Below are 26,583 nucleotides of genomic sequence, written 5' to 3' on the forward strand. Positions count from 1 at the left end.
TAAAACGAATCCTACTGTGATATTATAGTCACTGTTACAACGGGCTAAGTTAAAGATATCCCTGTTCGTATAAAGAAACAGTCAATATTTTTAATGTCAATGATACCGGTTATAGAAGAGGTAGATATATCATAAAATGAATAGGCAAGTACCGAGCAGTGATAGAGCAGATGTGTATCTCTTTCATATTCTGGTTCTGATTTACCATTACAACAAAGGTTGTAGGAAAATGTCTCTAATTGTTCAGCATTGCTACTTATGAAACAATACCTATTGTCAGTACAGTGTTTGGGTCGGGTATTGGGTGACGAAACGGTTTGATTAGTTACTCAGTTCTTATCTGAATAGGGCCGTGACTTTATTACTTGTTTTGTTTCATTATATTTTTGCTTTCTAAAGAATTTTCCTTCTATCATGCATTATTTTTCTTCAACCGTCCCTTGAAGCTTACGCACACTTAAAATCGAAATTAAACACATAAACTCTTGGCATTCCTTTTCTATACGTATATTTAATTGAAGATGTCTTAAAGAGGTTTTTCGAAAAGTAGTGGACTACAACAACAAAAATTCATTTTTATGTTATATCAATTAATTGAATTTTTGGCTGACCATACAACTGTTTCGAGTATTGTCAAATATCAGTTATTAGTGGTCTTGGAAATAATTCTTGTTTTTAATTATTCGTGAATAATTTTTGGAGACTGTAAGTCCTAGGAATCAAACTCCTGTCCTGCTAAATTTGAACCTGGAAGGTTTCTAAAAATATGATTATATACAAAATTTATAAGTTCACATGTAATTATATAGTACTAACTCCAAATGGAGCGAAGCATTGCGACCAGGTTCTGAGAAGACTTTTCAAGATATAATGGTACATTAGGATGAATGACATTCTCAGGGAGCTTAAGATTGATCCGATCAAAAAGTACATAAAGGATAGAGCTTTGATATTATTTACAAAAACTGACAGGCGTACCAATACCGCGTTATCGTATCATAGAATGTTTACAGGCACCTCGGGAAGATATGCAGATCTGTGGTCAATTATTGCTTAGTCTGATGAATTGATAACATTAATCCAGTCAAGGCGTATAGAGGAGTTATGAAGAAACCTCACCGTTAATTGAGAGTAAAAGTGCTCAAGTGCAATGACTCAACTAGTCTCAATAATACATATATGTTTTCCACTAAGCAAATTTAAATATAAATACTATATTTAGCACATTAGAAGAATTTTGTTTAAGTGCATAGAGCCTTCGCCTTCATTCATACTGTACCAATTAGTGCAACACTATTGTTTAGGAAATTGTGCAATTAATTTGCATAATAATTAAATTTAATTTAATGTACTTACATTAATATTATTCACTCTCAGCATTGAAATGAAAGTCAAGTCCACAAATTAAGGGATTGTGACGAAAACAAAAGCGCAGTTTTCCTGCGTAATTAGTGAAGGAACAAGGAGCAAATTTGTTTAACTGACAAGTGAATTCTCCTTTAAGGACGAAAAAATATTTTCACGCAATTCAATTTAAATTTTGTGACAAATTCTGTGTATATTATTGTGCTTGTCCTCTATAAAGTGGGAATAGAATAACATTTTTCTCAGAAATCACATTTATCAGTTGTTATTGGACTCTGAACGCGTATAGCATTGCAGCCAAAAATAACTGAAACATTGGTCACACCACAAAAGTAGGGAGCCATTATCCTTGGGCAGGATTTCACAAACGGAGTTTCGTAAAAGAAATTAGAGCGTATCGTCAGCTGTGGTTGAATTTCAAAATTTTACAATTTATGACTTCATTTAATTATCAAAAATTTCTTTACTAAATTACTGGCACAATTCTTCGGAAAAATTTTACGATATTTTATGGTGTCAACATTTTACAGAGCAAAAGTTTTGTAGCCGAAATTGCGTTTCGTTTAATTTGCTTAATAATATTTGAAATTAAATTGTTTCTTTTAAAATTTTGCTTATAAATTTAATAAAAATATTTGCAAAAGCAAAATATTAATTGTATTTTAAAATGTTGAAACTTCGAGCAAAAAGTTGAAGTAGGAATTGCTTTAAAATAGTTTGAAATTTCCTTGAGCTTCTTGAGAATGACAGAATTTCAGCATTTCACAAGAAAACAATTCTACTTACACTTTTTTAATAATTTATTGACACTTCCATGACGAGTACTCGATTCTGTCGCAAACCAACTGCAGATCCTGTTGCTGTTTCCTCCATCTGCGTCTGCCGATGCAGTCTTCATGGCATCAAGACTGCCGGTTGTGTCAGGCACTCAGTTTGTCAGTTTGTCAGTTTGTTAGTCCTTCGCTGAGTTTGTCAGACATACAAGCGATTAGCTTTCAGCAAAGTGTATGCAAAATCGTAAATAAAATTTTCGACTTGTGGCAACTCAATGCATCGAAATAAAATCCAATTGAAATAAATTTATTTTTTACTCTTATTTGTGCAGTTTGCGTTCTTTACTTTTTGTCATTTTTATTCTTTGAGTTCATTTATGTAAAAACTGTCGATTTTATCCTGGCGAATGTGCATAACAGACAGACAAGTGAGTTCAAATGGTGTTCGAGTACTTGCAGAGAAAAACGCGATGTTGCCATCTATCTGATGATGGTTGGGTCGGAGTATTGCACCATTTGGTATGTAAACTGATTTTTCTACTGCTTTCACAAACAAACAAAATCGAATCAATTGCTTTAACTGCATAATATTATTTTGTATACCAAGCAATAAATCAACTCTTTCATTTACATTTGCACTTGATTTTATTTTCTTGTCAACGAAGCGTTGGATTAGTTTAAAGATTTTGCCAATTTTACTTGCTTCCATGTAGCTCCCTCTACCTATATGATAATTAAAAGAGTATCTCGTAAAATTGATTGAAGGTAATCGTAAGTCATTTACAATTTTACATTAATTGATTAATAAAAATGTACATAATTACGTTTATGAAATAAGTAAGTTTTTACGAATATGAAATCTACGAGTATTGATACGAGTATTGATTAGCCCATGGTATGACTATGTTCTATGTATACCTATTTATTACTACGTATGTTATGTAACAGGGTCGCATCACTATAATCATGACAGTTACTGTCTGTCACAGAAGTGAAACGCAGCAATTGTTGACAGTGGTTTGAAGGAGTCAGTCGTGTGCAGCGGCCTCTCAAATCCGAACCCTGCACTTGGTTTCATTAATGGCAGAATCATAAGATATTATTTGATCGCGTGATTGCTACCGGGACATTAATTTATTTGTCTGGAAGTGTCCCATTTTGTAGTTTTCAAACCGACAAATGATGTTCGTTCACTTTTTTTGGATTATTCAAACAACCACACCTGTCCAATTTGTTTTATTAAAATAATCAATAATAGCTATACATGAAATACATATCTTACTAACAATAAGACTACTGAATTAATTAGGATTAAGTATATGTTATGTACTTAGTGCTTGTTTAAAGAATCATTTATATGCTAAAACGATCATCAACAACTTGTTAATCTCTTTTCTTTCCAAATATCGTAATTCAGGACGAACCATTACTTCGTCAATCGGTCACTTTTGTTAATGGATCTTTACCATATAAGTTCACTCTCTCTTCGAATCTTATATTCCTAATATATATAATGTTACAATAAATAACATATATTTTTGACATTTTACATTCTCATTCTAATGAGAGTGTTCTATTATTCCTTTAATAGCAACGCGGTATTTAGGGGAAGGATCAATGGTTTAGGGATGATTGTATCAAAGGGAATATTTTTTTCAAGTTTTTCTGCATCAAACTAATTCTAATTAAAGTTGGATGATTGTGCCAAGTAGTTTTACTTATATACGCAGCTACAAATATATAAGAAGTGCGCGTAGAAAGTAATATTCTGGAGTTGTTTAAGTACATATTGTCTTAAAATCTAAAATTAATTCTTCTATCATTTCATATTCCGTAGTTGTTTGCCAAAGTTCTCAAGTGTCTCAAATATTTTTAATGTTGTTATATTAAAACTTCAATTTAATATGAATACTCAAATAATTGTATTGTAATTATTGTCTTTAGATTATGTATTTATAGCAAGTTCAAATCAGTCCTGTAGCAGTTGTACAAGATATCCCTACCCAACTCTTTGAGAGAAGTCTCGCATTATCAAACTGGCAAGTATGTAGATGTAGCGCTTGTCAGAGATTTGAGAACAGCTTGGATGGCCAAGAAGTGTGCGAGTTTTACATCGGGCATCTTATAGTTGCAGACCTATTTGGGCAGTATAGTTAATTTGACATTGGATAATAGCGGCGCTTATTCAAATGTAGGTAATAGTAGCGTTATGAGTAGACGGAATGGGGTAGAATGGACCAGAGCTTATTTAATATTTTTTTAACCGGTACGCAAGCAATAATCTATTAAGTTACGAGTTCACATTAAGCAATATTCGGCATCTAATGGTGCTAACATATGTTAGCAGATGGGCAGCATGCATATATTATATATAGACTTTGATTTATTATAATAAATGAAATTTGGTACCATATTTTTTTTTGTCTTGACTTCATTATTTGCAAAAACCAATATATTTTGTTGAATTATATCAAAAAACACGTAAAACACGTGTTTTAATTGTAGTAACTTTAGTATAATGATTTGACTGTAATAATTATTGCATTGCTTCTATCACAATATATGTACAGTCGTACTATTATTACAATAAGTAGCATTTATTAGAATAAACGCTTCCGTTCGAATGCAGTAATACCTGCAAGTAACACATCCATAATATCTCTTAACAAACTTTTATTGGTTGGAAAGTTAATCTCATACGATTTAAAATTAAATAAATTTCAAAATAAAGTAGTATTAAATTTTATGGGCAATAAAAATGAAATATTTAAGTTATTTTACTTAAAATGGTATCCTATGTGTCTGTATTCAAATTTGATATTTAATAAAATTACAAATATTGTAGCATGAACAATTTGAGAGCAATTGCAATTACGTTATCAGAAAGTTGCAAACATTTGCATTAATCTTGTACGAATCGGCATATGTGCATCCATTTAAATTATAACCAAGTCTATATGTATACGAGTACATATTTAAACACATACTCGTCGTATGCACTTATGTGTCAGCAAATATGCAGATGGAATAACCATTTTCTTAGGTCTTAATTGAGCAAGTCGTAATTGGATGCTGAAAGTCTTAAAATGCAAAGCAATTGCTTTGCTGGCAGACAGTTGTATGCTTTTAAGATATACACGAGGCGATATGTCTGGTTATCGGGTATGTAGAGCCCGATATGGACATGCTGTGGGTGTTGTGTTGATAAAGTATGCTTTTCAAATAACCTTAATTGAATGAATATATTTTGGCAATCTATTGTCAAGACTTTCTAATAACACAGAGTGTTGTGGTTTGACAATATTCTAATTGTGTAGCAGTTTACGGTGCAATCAAGTCAAATAAATAAATAAATAAATAAATTGAAAGTAAATTTTTAATTGAAGAGTTTAAAAGTTACAGTACGGCAAAAAAGTTAAAAGATATGCATGTATAAAAGATATAATACAGATGTAGAAAAAAAATATATAAAATAGTAATATATAATAGTTTTATGTGGTTTGGTGGAAATTTTCAGTTAGATAAAATATGAAGTTTAATTTAGAATATATGTTAATATATACGAGAAGGTTACATATCAAAGAGCACTTAAGAGTTGGTTGAATATTATGTGACATTTAATATTTATTTATTCTTATTATTAAATCCTAAAAACTTAAATGATGTTATATATTATGAAGAAATTTGCAATTATTTATTATGAAAAATCAACCAATAAAGTTCTAGCGTATGACTTAAATTGAAGTTATCTATATTTAATAAAACTAGGCTCGTGAAAGAAATTAAGCTTTAAGTTTTAAGCTAGGTAACTGCGAAGACTGTCTAGCTTTTCTTATGAAACTTTTTAGGAAAAGTTTGAAGTAGAAGTTATTAGAAAGTCTACAACCTGAATACAAATAAATTTATTCCAAGTTTGAACATACACTTATGGCTAATCAACTGACTGGATTAAAAATCTCAACTGCTTTAAGATTCTTGAGTTTTATCTGTTTATATAGATATAAAAATTTTTGAACGAGGTGTTATCAGAGCTTAACATTTTTTTTCTATTGGTTTTTGGTTATATGTATTTGACAAGCAACTACAGAATGGACCACGTTTAAAACATTTGATGAACCTGGTCATACCATTAGGGTTATATCTATAACAGTATGCATATATTTCAATAAATATTGGTCACTATTAGAAAAAAATAAACATATTGCTTCACATTTGGTTTAGCACTGACCAGCACACGTGTAATTTAGATGAAATATATAAAAGACTTATTTACAATGGATTAACAGGCCTACGTATATTCCATTACTTCACCTAACCTAATAGAGTTTGCTTTATTGCATTAAATTCATTTACATTATATAGTGACTATTCCTTCTCACTGGATTATTCTTATTCTTAAAGTATAAAAGAGATATGGTCAAGTATTTGTTAAACAAATCTTAAGGCATTGTTTGAATCATGACTGTAGTATAGCTGAGGCAGCGATTGTATTCAGTTTTACGTGGTCGCTTAACATAATATCTTAATGACAATATGCTCTTAATACTGTGATCGGAATAATTCATAGATCAAGCTCTCATTGGAACAGGTTTTGCTGCACCCTTAAAAGCTAGGCGTATGTATATGATTTTTCCCTGGATAGGAAGTAAGTCAACCTAAAATCTTTTTCTGTTTCCGGAGTCACACTACACTGTAAGAAAGCACCATCACATTGCATAAAATACAAGTGCTAACATTTAGCTTATGTTTCCTTAAGTCACTTTCTCCTGAATAGTAGTAATTCCTTTTGAGTTTTCGGAGTCATAGTACACTGTTGGAAAGCACCACCACATTGCATAAAATACAAATGCTAACACTTAAGTTATGTATTCTATGCTACTCTGGGTCAATAAAATAATGCTGGGATCTAACTCTATTAGTAACAGTTTAAAATCTCTATTAGGTCTTGTTACTAAAGTTATATTTAAAAATAATAAGCGGTAGCGCCCAATAGATTTTGGGTATCTCTTATAACAGATGTGGCTTATCTTTAAAATATTTCAATTCATATACGGGAGGATCGTGGTATCAACCGATATGTCTATTTTACTTGTATATTATTTTAATACCCACAACATTTTACTCGTATGTTTTCCAGTTTAAATATGATATCTCCATGCATCGCTACTCTTTACTCTAAGCACTGGAACACCTCAACATTAATTTTCTTGTATCGAGCACCTATAATTTTTAATTTTTTAATAAATTTAATTTAATTATTTAATTTTTTTATGTATTTAATTTTTTAAAAAATTATTTATTTTTATTTTTACAGTATATTAATATTATAAATATTTTTTTAAACAAATATTAATTAAAAACATAAGAACTATTACTACGAAATATACAGTGTTTGTGCAAGGATTCTGCAGAAGATAGATTTTTGAATTTAAATCCACAATATTACTAATTTTTTTAATTTTATTCCCCTACTTATTCGAGGAGTTTGTTAAAAAACATTTAATATGTAAATGCGCGTTTAGAGCTCAATTTGAGGGACAGCAAAATACATGGAATTGAACATTTTTGGTTGTTGAACATTAGTTGAGTACTAATTACGCTTGCTTTGCTAACTCAACTTAGCTTAAATATCATGTTTATTAGTTTTTTATTACAGCTTTTATTCGCTTTCTAATTGAAGTTCATTATGAACGCCAAACTAAGTACTTGCAATCAGCAATTTATGATGTTTATTACATGATAAAATCTGCTTAACTAAATATTTACTAACTTCTACTCCCTGTGCACTCCTTGACTTTATATGCTTGTCGTAATAAAAAGTTTTTAATAGTTCGTATAAATAAATTATTTAAGTTATAAATACAAACTTTATTACTTCACTTTATATGCGTTAATGAAAGATTATTTTACATTTTTATACTGCACTACAGTAGTTCCTGTGGTTTATGAGAAGGGTCTCTTTAGTTCTGAAGTAGGTGTAAATTTCATTTAAACTGATTATTATACTTGATAAACGCTTTATTATAAAAATGCATTGGATAAATGGAAGTTAACTGAGACCGTTATATGTGTTGTAGGTGTCGCTATTAACAGTAAACACTTATTTAATAAAATGTAAACGGGTTTATCTATAAATTAACGGGTTTATTTTACTTATAATATGTTTACATTTACAAAGTAAAGACAATTCTTTTAAAAATCTTAAATTGTAATTTATGTAAATTATTTTTTTGTTGTTATTTTCATTATTTAATTTCATTTTATTTAATAAATAAATAGTTGTAGGAGAAAATATCTCAATTTTAATATAAAACAATAAATACAATTACTGCAAAATTAGAATTGTTGTTTAGTTACTTAAGTTACTTAGCCTTTACCAAACAGCCCGATCAGCAGTTTGCTGATATCATACTATTCTTCATGCTATTTTCTACTGCGTTTGTCTGTGAAAATCATCAAGTAAAAGTTAACGGATTACTATCAATATCAATTAATTTCTTTAATGAATTTCGACAAAGAGATATGGCGGTTTGTCTCCTTTTTAATTTTGCGTTTAAGAAATCAACCCAAGATTCTGGTGCTTTTACAAGAGGGACTAACGTTCCCAAGTCCAATCTTATATTGGTATACACGAACGACATTGACATATTTGACTGATCTGAAACAGTTGCACAAGTATGTTAAGCCTAGATATTGCAGGCACAAATTTAAGGGCTGCATATTGTGGCAACGTCTGCAATAAGAATATCTACAGCTGGAAGTAGTGCTATCCAATAATTCTTTTGAAGCAATTGCAGCAGATAATAATAATATGGATGATAAAATAAGCGGGCGGTTGCTTAAATCCAACACACCTACTATAGTCTTAAAGGCGTCTTGAAACTAAAAATCTTACCATACCATCAAAGCTACTGCTGTATACGATCTAATCTTATCAATACTCATATATGCATCAGAAACATAGGTACTTTGCAGAACGCACTCTGACCTCATAGCTGTGTTGGAGAAAAAAATTGTTGCAGAATATTGCTAACCCCATATGTAAGAAAGGGCAATTACGATAGCGCTACAATCACGAATTGTAAGACTGACGCAAAGTCTGAATACGAGAAGATAATAAATGATATATAGATAGGTACGGTTAAAGCATTTTTTTTTATATAATAATGATATACACTTTGATCAAATGATCAAACTCTTATTGTTGCAGTCGCCAATATTTTTTGGCATGCAATGGAAACTATATATGGGGTTTAAGAAAACGGTGGCCTAAGGCCTATCTGTTTCAATATCAAGCTCAATTTTCAGGTGGTGATCTTTACTTTTTTACAAAGTAAAGACAATAACAATCAAATGAAAAACGAAATATACATGAAATGATATATATTTTCAGAGAAAAACAAGATAGTAGCGCTACTGGCAACGTACAGCGTTTTGAAATAATTAACTAATGGACTCGAAACTTCGTCAGATTTAAGCATCTGCAAGCAGTTATTATTCAGAAAGGTTATAGTATACCCAACTCAATATAATAACTTAGATCAGTGAGGCTAACGTACAGCGATATTGAAATGACTGGACCGGCTAAAATATAAATAGCTGCCAGAACCTATAGCGTTTCATATATTGCGTTACAAACTTTTTAACAAACTTAATAAAACTGTCAATAGTGTTGGAAGTACATCTTCACAATGTAGATATTTTTCACAACCTGTTTAATCGCATTAGTATTATCGAAAATTCAATAACACCACACTATTTTTATGCCTTTAATTCTATTAAACATAGACTTAACTACCAAACATAGGAAAACACCTAAAGAAGTAGATTTCCGACACAAATTGAAAACTCAAGAAGTAACCGGAAACAAATCTACCAATGCTAACCAAAGGTAAACACGGAAAGCGCGAAAAATTCGTTTAGTTAAAATTTATCCGTTGGTTTTTTATTTTCTTTGGTTCTTTCCTTCTTTCACTGAGACAACAAAGCAAAACTTCAGAGGGGAAACACCGAAAAAGCGCATGAAAAAATCGCAATTTGTAATGCTCATGAATTCCTTTTTAATTTTTTTCGCGCACAATTTCAAACGCTAAAGTTTTTGCAATTTACCTTTTCCTTTGGGAAACAAACTACAAAAAAGGAATTCAAGCCATCGTTTTTATTTCCAACTTGAAAAAATACCGCAAAGTGGTACATGGAAGCGTTTGAAAAACTTTTCTGTATGTTTTTCCCAATTTTTTTTCTTATACTAATGTTTTTTTTATTTTTAATATTTTTTTTGTGAAATATTTGGCCTATGGCATACGGCCATATAAGTAAAGTAACTTTGATGTTTATAGTTTGTTATAGCAGGTGAGTTAAAATTTCTCCATACAAACTTACAAAAATTTATATTTTATCGTTTATTCATAATTGAAAATTTTATTTACATAAGAATTTATGAAATAAATTACTTGAATATTGTGTAAAAGCGGGAGAAAATTAAATTACTTATAATCTCATTATAGCATCCAACTACTTTTTAACTTAAAAGACTTGATAGAACTAAGAACTTAAGTTATATAAAAATGTAGGGTATGAAGTGTCATTAAGGTATAACTATTGATATGGAATAATAACTATTAATAGTAAATATGATATAGTAAGAAATGATTAAGCGGTTATTGCTGTTACGAACAGTGATACCAGGCCTCTCCATTGCAATTGGAGATTCTCGCACACTATCTAAATCAACATTAATATTTATTTTGCTTTAATCAAAATAAATATGAACACGGTTGCCACTTATGGTACTTTAGTACCAAAATTGGTACATTTTTTTTTTTTTTTTCGTTTGGTACCAGTTCAAAAACTGGTACATTTTTGACGACCCAACTTTATTGTGGATATTTCCAATTAATTTTTTTTATAAATGCAACTTTGCACTATTTTATATTTTGTTCATTTATAACACTATGAAAAACACAGAACGAGAAAACAAAATGGTACCTTTTTAAATCAATTTTGGTACAGAAAAAAATTTTCAAGTGGCAACCGTGAATATGAATGACCTCTAATAACATTAATGGTTTCTCTTATCTTCAATAAATCGACGAATATTTTAATATCTAAAACATTGTAAAATATTTCTGATTACTTCCGTGCTTTTCGGCTTTCTATCTCCTATTGCAGCAGAAGAAATATAGATGAATTGAAATAGGGTCTTTCTTTACAATCATAAATAAATAAGTGGGTAGTGACACCATATTCAGTAAAACCCTCCTTTTCCATGACATCCATTGATCCCAGAGTTCGATATCCAATAAATCGACAACTACTTTAGCAGAGCAAACATAAATGAGAAAGATGCCATTTATGAAGTTAATTATTTTTGCCAAAAAAGCTAAGTTTCTTATGACTACAAAGAAGAAATTATTATTTTTTAATTTTCATTTATGGTTTTATCTATCACCAATAATTTTAACATTTGTCTAAACTGAAACTCCAGTACCCATCATGTACTTAAGTCAAGAAATATGGGAAGAAAGAATGTTGATTTAACAAAACGAATAGGAAAAACATAAACAAGAATAGCTCATATTAGTGGAGCGTATCTCTACTTTACGAGGAAGATGAAAAAAAAATATTAGAAGCGGGACTAGATAACTGATTACTTAGTGTATTATTTAAAAACGTTTGTCTTTACATATGTAATCTGAAATAGTGGTATAAGATATGTTGTGGTACTCCACCATTTAATTCTATTAAACGAAATTGGCTGAAATTATTATGGATATCGGTAAATCGAATGATTACGGTTTGAAGAAACTATATATCATTTGAAGAAACTATATATCAAAAAATTTTCTTTATTTTATTAAAATGTCACAAATTATATGTGAATGTTTTCACAACTTATGGTTATTATAATTTAAAGCACAGAAGAATTATATTTGAATATTTTTACAACTTATAGATATAATTTAAAGCACAGAAGTATTATATTTTTACAAACAATTTATCTCGCTGTGATTTTATTATTTTATTTGTTTTATTGGCTATTGTTGCAAGTATCCACACAAAGAAGAAAGCTTTTTGTATCTGTAGATAAATAAATGTACATATGTATGCATATATATATATGCATATATGTATATTTAAATGTATATTTTCTTTGCAAAAAGGAAAAATTGTCAATGAATTACGCACTTACTTGATCTGTCGGCCTGCAGTTCCTTTTGACACATTTGCTTTTACCCGTAATACCACCGGAAAAGGCCGCAGCATATCAGTTGGTCTGCATACTTTTGTGTGCCTTTTTATTCATTTAATTAAAGGAAAAATAAATGAATGAATTGAGTGAATAACCCTTAGCAATTTACTTTCAAGAAAAACTTATTAATTTATTCTGTGAAAAACTTAACATTTTAAAAAGCATTTAAAAAAAAACGCAAAGGTACAGTTTAACTTAAACAATTTAATTAATTGTCTGTGTTTTTACTCAAAGTTTTTAAATGATTCAGAAAGTTTAATTTGAATTTAAATTAATGTTGTGTCTAGGCGAAGATAAGTATGCCTGACTATATACATACATACATATATACATACGTAGCCATAGTAAAATATACGCAATATTAACATTGAAAATATTTATAAAGACTTTTTACAAAAGTGTTTTTTCTTATATTCATTTTACATTTTAAGTGCAGTTAAGTAGCATCTTTCATTTTAAATGGTGTTTTTTATTTTTTATTGCTTTCACTTTTTTGCTCTGTTGCTGTTGGTTGAAACTTTGGCTTTTGTTTATCTTTTTGCATAGAGTTTAGCAAATAAATTATTACTTAATAAATGCTAATATTTATTGAAATTTATATATTTGTATATTGACATGTGTTTAAATTTAGTTTAAAATCTAAAATTTGAAAACTAGTTGGACATACACATACTCTGCAATGTTTACTATAAATGCATTAAGCAGAGATCATCTAGTCTTCTAATGATGTGTAATCGGTAATGTGAATATTTACATAGAAATGTATATTAATGTTACATTTATTACAAATGACACTAAATTCAAATATGCAAATTTTAATAAATAAATATTTGTGTTAAATTTATTTGTTTAAAGTTAACTTTTAATTTTAATGTTTACTTAATCTAATATATGTGTTGAAAATAAAATTACCAAAAATTAATTTACCATATATCAATAATATAGTTGGGTGGCAGAAAAGTTAAAATTGATTAAAATAAGTAGCTTAGCAAATATGAGTGGAATTAATGTAAATCTAATTTTTCGGAAAGTACAGTTTTAAATCTTTAAGTTGACTATAAAATAATGAAAAAGTCACATTAAAGCCAAAAATAAGCTAGCGTTTATTTAACAGTCTTACTATAAGAATGCAGTTGGAAATATCTTTAAAACATTAGTTTTCTCACCATTTTAAATCTGGCTCAACGTACTTAATAATATTCATCATTATCATCATAATAAGGCGTCAATAACAAGATTTCTCACAATTAGTGAAGAGTTATTTTTTTCGCTTTTCCACAGGAATTGCGATCATTCTTCCTATTATTAGGAAAGTAAGTAGCATCGAGATTTCGGTAATCTCACCAAAATTATTTTGCCACTTTCAAGGTCTTAAAGTGATTTTCTTACTACCTCAAAAACGTGTAGTATTTTTTTGAGGTGCAGATCTGCAGATCTCCATAGAGATAAATCCAAAGAGTTGTTTATGCGATTACCTTAAATAGTAATATGTGTGAATATGTCTTTGATAAATACGGTAAAGAGTACATAGCTGTATTTTAGGTTGTCATTTGTATTAAATGAATCTTAAAGTATTTATGTGTGCCCTCTGAAAATTAAACTACCAAGTCCTCTTCATTTTGCTTATTTATGTCTTGTTGTTAGCGGAGAAGACAAATCAAGCACAAGTGTATTGTATTTAATATATATAAAATATTTGCCTAAACAGTTTTCTTTATTTACGAATCCCAAAACTTAATTTCCCCATACGAATGAATTAGTTGTAAGCTTAACTCCGAAATAGCGAGGTGAAGCAACATAAATAGTTCAAGATCGAATTACAAGGGGATACTATATACACAGTCTATCATTAAATAATATGGTGCATCTTTATATAGGTATTTATGCAGTGTATATATGAGTCGATTATATAAAATGGTGTTATACTTGGGATGCAAGCAGACTCTTGCGCAAAATGTGAGTCTATATTTACAACGGCGGTGTGAAATAAATACTGCTCTATGGTTCGTAGCTGAAATAAATACTGCTCTATGGTTCGTAGCTGATCATAGCTATCAAAGCTTCACTAATCAAAGCTTATCAAAACTTCACTAATCGTAATTTACGTAATATATTGTAGATATGCAGAGTAATATGCAATGTAGAGTTGCTATAGAATAATGACTGTTTCTTAATAATAATAATAATAACCTATATATAAAACGCTCACTGCAGAGCTAAACACACCCTACGTAATATATTCTAAATACGTTAGTCTTGAAAATATAGAATGCAGAGTTGCAGGGAATCAAGTGATAAATCAAGGATATATCAACGTTTCAACTCAAAGACCAATTAGCTGAGGCAGACCCTAAGATTGTAGTCAGACCCTACGTAATATATTGCAAATACGCTAGTCTTGAAAATATAGAATGCAGAGTTGTAAGGAATCAAGTGATAAATCAAGGATATATCAACGTTTCAACTAAAAGACCAATTAGCTGAGGCACACCCTAAGATTGTAATCAGACCCTACGTAATATATTCTAAATACGTTAGTCTTGAAAATATAGAATGTAGACTTGTAAGGAATCAAGTGATAAATCAAGAATATATCACCGTTTCAACTAAAAGACCAATTAGCTAAGGCAGACCCTAAGATAGTAATTTGATGAAATGTGCTATGCAACCTTAGAATGGAACTGCCTAACCTGTACGTAATACGTTAGACCAATAATTATCTTAAGGCAAACTATATGCAATTAGTTCACGAAAGCAGTCAACAAGCCAAGAGACTTAGCAAGGTAGAGAACAACGAAGTTTCTATGTGAACATTTGATAATTTCATTGAAATATGATTCCACTGGCATATGCTCTGACGAGCATGAAACACTGGGAGATAAATAAAGATCTGGAAATTATTTAACTTAAATGCATTAATTTTTATATATTTTTGCTTAGTGTGTATTATTAAATATATAAAAAAATTAATGAATTTTGACGTTGCATACAATGTTATTCTTATATTCCTTTTTTAATAGAAGTCTAACGGTTCATTAGTTTTAAAAGGACCACGTCACTATTACTAGCACTAAATAAAATACTCATTATCATTTATTATGGCATAAAAATATATATAAAATTTTATTATTGTCATTCGAATGATTTTTTAAAGTTGCATTACAAACAGAAAAAAAGAAAAAAAAATATATTAAAAAAAATTTTAAATAGGAAAACTATTTTCAGTTGCATGCTGAAATTAACTTCCTTTTCATATTTTCTGCGCGCACTCGTTATCCTTGGCATATGATGAAATAACATGAGTGGAAGAAAGTATTAAATTGCATTTTCAAATTGTTTGTGGCTTTTGGTTCCGAGCGTATGCTCCATAAATACGTGCTCTGCGCAAAATTGCCCACACAAAGTAAGCAGCTCAATGTGCCACATCTTAAAAGTTGCAGCTATCCGAAAATTAAAAAAAGTATTTGCGAAATTTATTTTACACATTTTTCAATTAAAAAGTGTTTTTAGTCACATTTTATAATACTGCATATATGGCATATAGCATACAGCATATAGCACATAGCATATAGCAACAGCTCACTTTTATTTCCACTTATTTGATTACATTTTTACAACTTTACACGTACGTTTACGCCTCAGAAACTCTCTGTACCAAATAAGGGACGCCCGAGCAGGTGATATCCTTACAAGCATTTTGAAATATACTCAAGTTCCAATGTACTCTGCGGTGAATATTTGTGGTGCAATAATGGCAAGTGGCAAGTAACCATATGGAATAATGAGAATACACGGCACACATACAAACATTAAATTTAACTGGATTCACTGCAGATTACATGTGCCTGTGAAGTTGCCGTTTTCCAGTGCTCACCGGAATATAATAGACTTTAGCAATTTAAATTACAAAATATATAAGAGCCAGCATACATTTTGCTAATTAAGTTTTAAATTGAAAAACTTACTTGTATTATAAAATGTTCTCTATTGCGAGTGCAAAATATTATGATATTCCATATGCAACAAACGTACCGGAAGTAAGTATCTGCTAGGAGCAGCTCGGACTAATTACTCTATTAAGTAAGATATGTTGATATGAAAATACATGCTAATGATGACAATAATTAATTTGTTTTTATGTTGCTTTATGAAATGTAATGAAAAACAAAACAAATTTTTAATATTTTCAAAAAGTATTTATACTATTTTTAGTGTTTATTTTATCCTCTTCAAAGTAATCTCCATCTGATATTAAGAATTTGAACCTGGATAGCTGGGATAACTCACGGTTCTCCAGAGATGTTACAAGAACATATTTTTTGTGACCCTGATTCCTCTCGTATTTTAAACTGAAAGACTTGTAGTTTTTGGTTTAGTTTCTTTATTTTTATTTTATTCTATATGTTTATATATGAAAAACAGATTTACTCATCTAAATATTTATTAAAAGAAAATTAAATTACAAATGAATTAATATACTAAAAGTCCTGAGTAAAAAAAACGTTCGACTTTATCGATTCGGACACGTTATATTAAAGAACTAATCAACGTTACCGATTAGGCCACGGAACTAATCAACGTTGCCGATAAGGCCACATTGGTATACTAAGGAACTAATCAACGTTACTGACTAGACCACTCTCGGAATGAATGTGAATGTGTAAGAATTATACTTTCAAACTTCCATTTATAGAAATATTCTTTGAGAACCTGAAGGCAGTCATTAATCAGTTTGCTCGCTCTGGCGGCGTGAGGATTCGCCGTCAGCAAAATGATGTCATCCACATATACAAGGGTTAGCGTGTCATGCACTGACATAGGTAAGATCTTACGGTACACTACTGTCAACCCCTCCGTACGGACGTTGTATCATTGGGGGGTATAAACAAAAAACTATCTATTTACACAAGCAGATAAACAAAAACTCTTTTCCATTAAAAACGATGAAAATCACATTTATTTTTGTATTAGGTGGAAAATCAAATCGCAGTGCGAGATTTGAACCCACTAAAACCACCTCTAAGAAATGATTACGGAAGATTGCAACCGCATTCAGCGAATACAACCCCATTTCAGAAATTAAGGACAGACTTAATAGCAGATAGGCTTCATATTTGCGAATTAAATTCATCTAAGCCAGAAAGCATGGACTAAGTTATATTGGAGAGGTATTTATCTGAAAAGAGTGGGGTATACGTAGACTCCCCGGGAAGTCTAGCTACGTGCATTACTACACCTAGCTAAGCTACGTTGGCGCTTATGAGAACGGTACATAGAGCGTTCCTCTTAAGACAAATTCGAAGGTTTCTTAGATGAGGAAGGGCTTACGGTCTTCCTCATAAAAAAGGCTGCAGTATTGCTCCTTGAAACCAGAGGCAAAACGAAAGACGACATGAAGTCATAAAGTCATACGAATTGAGATTCTCAGGCTTTGGGACAGGGCTAGCCATTAGCGGCTGTGATGTAATGGTCTGTGACATTGAGTTAACCAGTGAGGCATAAGAGATGCCGGTTGAGACGAAGATGGTTGTGGGCCTATCAGTGAGGGTGGCAGCCAGTTTAGCTTGGTGCGCACGCCAAACCCGGATTTCTTTAAATTTAATGCACCTGAAGTTTGCTGAATGGCCATAATTGCAGCATCTCGATAGTGTGTGTGGGGTGGCTGAAACTGAATGGTGGAATCGAAAGCATGGACAGAGATCTTGCATTCATCTTTGGAAGGGTTCCTCCACAGAAACGCAATGACGGAAGAAGTTGCAAAGCTGAATGGTATGATTAAGAAAGATACTATTATATCAAAGAAAAGTCTTTTTTAAAACTAATATTTACTATAATTAAAAATATATTTGAAAGAGTATTTGGTTTTATTAAATTAGTATTGAAGTGGGTGTTAATAATCTTTAGCAGACGTGTTTATGGTAGTTTGTAGGGTATATAATAAACAAGTGCCTGCGTTTTCCCATTTAAAAATATTTCTTGAAGTTTGCATTTCATTTATCTAATTTGTTATTGTAGTATCAAGTCAACAATAAAGTTACAAAAAAAAAAAATAAACAAACTTCAAATGAAATATCGAGAATGTTATTAAAAGGGTCGAAAATGAAGACATATAAAAAGACAAATCCTTCAAATACAATAAATAAATTGGGAATTTATCTAAGTAGCGTAATGGAAAGACATTTCGGTCACACGATGTTCCCACTTCATTAAACCTTTCAACTTTTTATGACTTCCTATACAATTTCGCAACCTTTTTCCTTCCTATGTTGCATATTTTATGAAATCTCATCTAATACTAAAAAAGAATTAAGGATAAAAGTTTGGTTTAGATAATTTAAATAAAAGCTTAAAAGAGGGTCTTATAATGAATACCAAATAAATTTAAGTGAAGAAATAAAATTCATTTCGTTACGTTTGGTAGACTAAAGTAATTGTGAACTTCTTCATGTGGGTCTATGTCAATACTTTTATAAATTTTGTTGGTTATCTTAGCTTAACATGGGTTAATAGCATTCATGGAACGAGAAAAGATGCATACCCGGAAAAATAATCAATCTTAACAAATTCACAAATAAGTATGTTGAAGAGCAAAGAAAATAATCCGAATAGTGACCAAGATGACATATAATAAAATGTCATTTTTTATTATCTTCTGCTTATTTTGACGTGTTTTTGACTCTCTCCGGTAATAATCGGCATGCCCGGCTTTGCAGATTTCTTTATAAAGACAGAAATTAAATATGGTCATTCAATTTTAGTACTCACATATGTATATATCTTTAGCCATATTCTTTTGTATTAGAAGAAGGTATTTTTGCTATACAGGCTTTTGTCCCGTAAAGCAAAATCATAGCTCTTCCATATTTGAAGAAGATATTTCACGCTTTTGCTTAATAAAGGTTTTCAAATATCTCTTCAGAAGCATTCACTCCATTTTTTAATAGTCACAACTCGTATATATATATTTTGTTTTTTAGTAATATGCAACTCTTCTGAGCTGATTTCTACAGTTTTAAGGTTTAAATAATGGTTCATTGTTTCACAAAGCTCCTCTAGAGGAGTTTACCAATTTCAATAAAAACCTAAACCCAATTAGAATGGAAATTATTTTCAAGGACCAGAAAATTCATCTACTTATATATCTACATATACCGCATTCGTTTATTGTGTTTTAGTTTTAAATTGTGGGTATTATTGTGCCCTCCGGGTTAATCGCAGTGAATTCGGCAAATTGTGTTAACATTTTTATCAAAATATAAATCCCAAAAGAAGCAAAATTGTTGGTCCTTTGTACCAATTTTAATTTTATTGTTGTATTTGTTTGATTTTTGGTGTAAGCCTTAAGCGGAAAAACTTGTAACATTTTGTATATTGTTTTTGTTAACAAAATCGTTTCGATTCGGTATTGTTTAGTTAATGTCAAAAGTTAAAACAATATATTTTTTCTTGTTTATTTAAAAGTATAAACGTATATTGAACTTTGTTAGAGGTTTGCATGTTTCCTAACTTTTTGATTTTATAATTTAAGAATATTGCACTTTTAGATTGTATAAGTATATCATCGACTTAGAATGAAAATGTGTTGAGAATACTTTTCCAAATTTTAAAGAAGAATTGAAAGCATTAATAAATTTTTTGTTTTCTATTTTCGTAAGCTTGAGCCTTGCTTTAAATAAAAAAAAATCATAATTAATGTTACGAAAATATTTAGATGTTTGAAGGGTTCAAATAGAAATGAAAATACAACAACAACAATTTTACTTAATTTATTGAAGTTTGGTTGAAATTTGGCTGACCATATCACGCTGTTTAGAGTATTTCCAAGGACTCATGATCAATAGGAAATATTCAAATTTTTTTAATTACTTTATAGTCAGTACATAATTTGTTTGGACAGCAAGTGCCAGGATTAGAACTTATGCCTGTCAAATTATAAGCGATGACTAATCATGTTTTTCCAAAAGTAATCAAGGCTGTACAAACTTTCCGTCTTCAAGTTCCAGGTTTTTTTGTGACTTTTTACTTTTTAAGTGGCGAGCTTATAAACTACAGCTTTATTTAAAAACACAAGTTCTACGAAATGAAAATTAATTCTTGAGGTTGCCTATTTTTATTTCAAAACTATTATTCCAGCAGAGACATCTGTTAAGCATATTTTTACTAGCTATATGCAAAGCCCCCTTTTTGAGTGCAATTTTACAAAGAAGCTATGTAAATGTTAGTCTACAAGTTCGCTAGTCTAGATTGGGAAAAGCTGAACAATGTTATAGTACGTATTTCCTATATTTTCTGAAATTCATGATTTTTAGATCATATAAAAGCCCGAGCTTTTATAAGCACATTTTTGTGCACTTATTTGACTTATGTAAATGGGATTTAGCTCGTTTTTCCTTAAAGGTAACGATATATTCTATTTACATATTTTCTAAATACTTAATACGGTTGGACTACTTGGTATATATATATACTATATAGTAAAAGTTTAATTTTAATATAGATTGATGTATACATAGAGTTGATAGCGATACCAGACGTGAGCCTTCAAATGTCTTCAAAGGTGGTACACATTACTTAAGATTTATGTATCATTAGCGAATTTTAAGAGGTAGTTTAATCGAACTTCAGGAAAGAAGTTCAGTCCCTTAAAATTGCTTGTTCCACCGAATTTTGTGTGACTTTTCAAAACAGCTGGATAGACGCAAATGGATATTTCATTATATATTAGTACAAAGTTTTTAAAATAATACAAATGTATTTGTTTCTTTGACATAGGCTTTATATTTCAAAAATATTTTATGTATTTAGTATTATAAATGTATATAAATCTACTTTATTCAGTCGACATATTAAAAACAAATTTTAGTTTCATAGCCGCTTGTTAACACCTTTAATAACAAAAAATATAAAAAATTGAATCGAATTTTAATATTGGATTGCAAGAATTAATTTCACATGAAAGTTAACATAGCAAAGATTTAAAATTTTTTTTTAAGTGCAGGAGAAATTTATTCTATAACCATTGACTACTTGGAATAAAAAGGAATTGATTATTTCTTTTCTTTTTTACAGGTAAATTGGTATCCTTGATGCTTACCGGCAAGCACGTACTTAGCTCCAGTATCCAAGCAAGTGGAAAATGATACGTGTGGCAATGTCAAGGAAATTGTACAAGAACACAATTTTAATCTATTTGCATTGGATTTGAAGTGCATTGAGTGGTTCATTGGTCAATGATTGTATAAATATTGAGATTAGCATAACTCTAGTCTTTTTGGTTATTGATAAAATTTAATTATCTACAGCTACTTGATAGTTTCAGACTGCAATTTGTTTCATACTGTATAAATAAATTAATTTTTTTATAGATTTTAGGTGCTTTTACAGCACGAAACATCAATCTGGTCGTAGTGCTCTGCTCCGTTGGGAGCTAGTACCCAGTTTATTCTTACTAGGTTCTTTTAAAACTGTCATATTTTATAATGCGAGATTTTATTGCGATCTGTTACTCACTGTATTTGCTTAAGATTTTTTGCACATGTAAACTCTCTTCGGTATTCTGGAATAATTGAGAGCTAGAGCTTTTAGCAAAAGATTTAAAGATGTTATCGACAAAGTGCTGAACCCACTGACGAAACTTGATATGGCTTTGTATTGCGTAAAAAGTGTTATTATGTTTTACACAGTTCATTATCAAAGTAACAAGTAACAAGAGAGAGTTAAGATAGGTGCATATATCAGAAATAACATATAAAAATGTAATACAAGGGTTACCATATTCGACATGTAAGTATTTTCTCTAAATCTAAAACTTAAAGATATGTGCTTCGACTTGATTGCTGCAAGAACATCTGCTCAAGTTCAAATAGTGTCAATCGTTATTTCATAAGTTATAAGTTTCGTAAGTTATAATTGTCATGCCTTCCAGATACTATACAGATACCCTGAACTTCATACTTAAATGATAAACTTGATAATTAGTTAAAATTATAATGCTAAGAAACTTTGCAGCTTTTGAATCGTATGCTTAATGAGTAATAATCACATTTCATTAAATCTTGAATACTTCATTTATATTAAAAAGTATTTAATAGCAAATTTTTATAAAATATAGAGTGAGCTAAATACACTATAAACTATAACTAAAAACTATAAGCAAATTTAAATCTATTTTTATACTTCAAAACAATTTGTAAATACTGTTCTATGAAAAAAGTTTCCTCATTTATAGCTTTTGTTCTTGACTGAATGTTAATGTTGTGGTCTTTTCCTTTATTCATCTCATTTTTTTTCCAGAAATACTTCTATTTAGACTTCTGTGGATTTCTGTGAATTCTTTTCGGTTATCCTTTATTAACTTTGTTTATTCATAAGCTTAAAAGCAGAAAATGTATCAGCCAAAAAGCGAGTTTAGTTGTTACAGTTTTACTGATTTTATGAACTATCCACATCCACAGCCAACTCCATAGTTTATGGTAGAATCTTTTGATTCTGTTTGCTTCCTATTAACTTAGACGTAACTGCATAAATTATAAAAATTTAAATTATGAAATGAAATCTAAGGAACGGAATATATTCTGTTTAACTTACAACAAAAACTTTCTATTACAATGAAAAGGACTATTCAAATCCTCCCAAACAGTTGGTTGGTTGGTAGGTGGGTCGGTCGGCCGGTTGGTCGGTTGGTCCTTTGGTCTGATGCTCAATAATAATATTTACACCATTCAACAGTAATTCAGGCATTTTTTACACTGATTTGGTATTCAGTTTCATTTTTTGTCCAGTGTTTGTTTAAGTTTTGAGTTTCGTCCGACTGCCCTCATTCTACTATAGCTGGAGGATAAAGTTTTTAAATTAGCTGCTGGATACAGTTTCTGTTTATGTATCGTTCTTTATTGAATTATTTTTCAAATTTATTATGCTGGCTATGACATTTTGAGTTTTTTATTTTCTATTAAGTTTACTCTTATGAAATTAATGATTTGTTTACTACAGTTTTGTTAAATTTTGTTCTTAATTGTATTTCGGAATATTATCCCAAGGGGAACAATAGAAGTGTGACAATTTCATTCACAGCTTTAAAATAATAATGACGTGATTTAGTGTTATTATTAACTATTTAAAACAGAAGAAATAATCAATATGATTAAAGAATTTTGATACTGTAAAATTAATGAAATTGTAGAATTTAAAGTTAATAATTCAAAATATTGAATGTTTTATAGTTATAATTAATTATATAAAAACGCCAAGTAATTGTTAAAATTATCACTTCCTTGGTGCGAGTACTGTTCATATCACTATACTTTCGATTTTAGTATGAGCCAACTACTTCTATTGCGAATTTGAGTAGGTTCTGGAAGGCCGATAGCACCTTTCATCTCAAAAACTGTATGTTGGAAAATGTCAAATTTGGATCTTCTAATTCTACCGCAATGTATGTTGTGAGCTGACTCAGAATAACGCGGTATAAAGCAGGCAATTATAGTTCCATGCAGTTGAAGGCGCCTTATACTATTGCTACCCGAAGATATTTTAAAATGGTTTCTAGTTTTGGCTTGTTTTCTTTTTGATAACTGATAATTTTATGCCAAAGTCAACTAGAGCACAAATACTGGCCCTTTGCGGTACCACGAAAAGTTATAATTCATAATTCAGAAAAAATATTGAGACCAAAGTGGTTGCCAATCAAACAACATTGAAGAAGGTATAAATATCCTGTTCAAGAAAAAGTTTGTCGGATTGACTATATACTTGGTTATGTCGTTAATTTCGAAAACAGTTCTATTAGATTTTTAAAAGAAGTGATCTCTACCATTTCTAATCTTCTTCCTCTTTTTCCAGTTTCTTACTCTTCTACAAAACCATAACTACGATAAACCTCACATGACCTATCAGCAGCGATACCAGTGGTGAGTAATGAGTATGTTCCGCTTTATTTGAAGTTTCTGTTTAGTGCATTCTTGTACAATTTAGTCCAAGTAAGTTTTGAATTCTGGCAGGTATCATTACACATCCCAACTTCTAACGATATCTCAAGGTATTTATGTTAACTGAAATACGTGAATTCAAAGAGTGAATTTTAGAGTTTAGTGTCCTAGCGTTGACAAGCTCGTCTGCCCTACAGTAAATCAAATTGTACACTGTATTAAGATGCCCATGTGAATTGAAGACGGACAAATCTGGTTAACTCATTAAGAAAAATCAGGCATTCTCGCACAGTTAAGATTATGGCTGTAGTACTTATTTGAGGTTTGGTAGCAGATTAATTGTTTAAGAAGATTGCGGTATTTACGTCAAGAATCTGTTTCATTCGCTAAGAGATATCAGATATTCTCGCACAGTTAAGATTATGGCTGTAGTATTTATTTGAGATTTGATAGCATATTGACTGTTCAAAAAGTTTGGGATATTTACATCAGTAATCGGGTTGATCTGTATAATCAAACGCTGACATTGCAGAGAATGAGACCTGTTTCGTGTTATGGCAGCAGCCCATGCTTCTAAAATAAAAGTTTTTGCTGCAAAAATAAACAGCAAGTTCAGTGTCCTATGTTCATATCCACATAGAAGTCTAAGGGCTCGTACACCGCACAACGTTTCATACAATGATTTTAATCTATATTAATATTGACGTTTCTAAAAGTTTTGAATTGGTTATCATATCGTTTAATAAATTCAACTCTCATATTATACTGCGTATTATCACTTCACCGCGTACCACGTCCAATTCGAATTGACTTGAAGTGTAGGCAAATGACATCGAGCTGTCAGTTAAAGAGCATGTTGAGCAAAACCGCTATCACTCGAACGCCAAATTTGTATATGATTTCCTTAAATTTCTTTAACCATCATCTATCGCCTGCTGGAGGGCTTTCTAGTGTTCGCTGTTGGCTGTTGCCTGTTGGTTGTTGGTTGTGGGCTGTAGGCTGTAAGGCATAAATACTATTTAAAAATTCAGAAACGTATTTGAAGCAAATGTGATATGCGAAATGTGAAACGCTGAATGCGGTATGTGCGGTACGTATTTGCAAAGGCGGTTGTGAGCTTTTTCCAGCTCGTTGCCCAACTCATAAGCCCCCCATTTTGTACTGCCAATTGTGGTGCTCCCACATGCGTGAGAAAGAGAATTTGTGTGTATGCAAGAAATTAAACGTATTTAAATTAAAGTCACATCCCCGACAACAAAGTTAAATGCTGTGAAATTATTCCGAAGCGATGCGGCATTACTTTAAGTTTTGCCTTTCAGTTTGATAAGCAAAAATTGACAAATGTTGCATTTTAGTTAAATTTTTTGATATTTTTTTTTTGCAAAACTCACTTCAGACAGATTTTTCTGTGCGTAAAAAGAGTTTCGTGCAGTGATTTTTTTTTTTAAATTTTATTTTGAACATTCAAAAAGTTTGGTGTGGTGTTTACGCCGTAGTTTTTCAATTAGCTGAAACAACAAACTTAACCAAATAAAACCAAAAAAAAAAAAATCAAAAAAAAAAAATTTGTTAAATATTTTTGTGAAAAACACTTTTCAACTTTTACATTATGCATTCGTGCATTTATCTCATTAGCATATCCCTTGCAATGCAAAAAGTGTAAAAATTAACCAAAAACTCTACAACAAACAAAAACGCTGCAAATTAAATAAATGCGGAATTAAATTTGGAGTTTTGAACATTTACATATGTTCGCCAGTTCTATGTGCTTTCAAAGAAAAACCATAAAGTATTGCGTTGATATGCGGTTTTCCACGCTAAATATGCCCTTCGCTATCCCGACCGCACTGAATGTTTGCGGCACTTTGCATTTCGGCTCGAATTGGGAATTTTTGGCATCCAACATAAAGCAGCTAAACAAGCATCAACTCGCTTTTACTGGCTTCCACTCGTATATGAAATTTTAAAAAATTTTATAAAATTTTACCACGACCACAACAAATTTGCAATTGATTTTCTATTTTCTATTTTCTATTTTCATTTCAGTTTTGGTTTCCAAACCAAATTTAATATTTTTTCCTCGTGCTAACTCTTCGACTTTGGTAAGAGCAAATAAAAACTGAAAACTGACTAGTGTGGCAACCACGGAGCATTGCCAATATTCAGTGTCAGCAGAACTAATATTTAATTTGTTACATTTACACCAAGCGACAGTTCGCAGTGTTTAATAATTATAGAGCATAGTAGGTCTTCCGGTTTTTAATTT

Source organism: Teleopsis dalmanni, chromosome 2, assembly GCF_002237135.1.
Source record: "Teleopsis dalmanni isolate 2A chromosome 2, ASM223713v2, whole genome shotgun sequence".
NCBI classification, from domain to species: domain Eukaryota; kingdom Metazoa; phylum Arthropoda; class Insecta; order Diptera; family Diopsidae; genus Teleopsis; species Teleopsis dalmanni.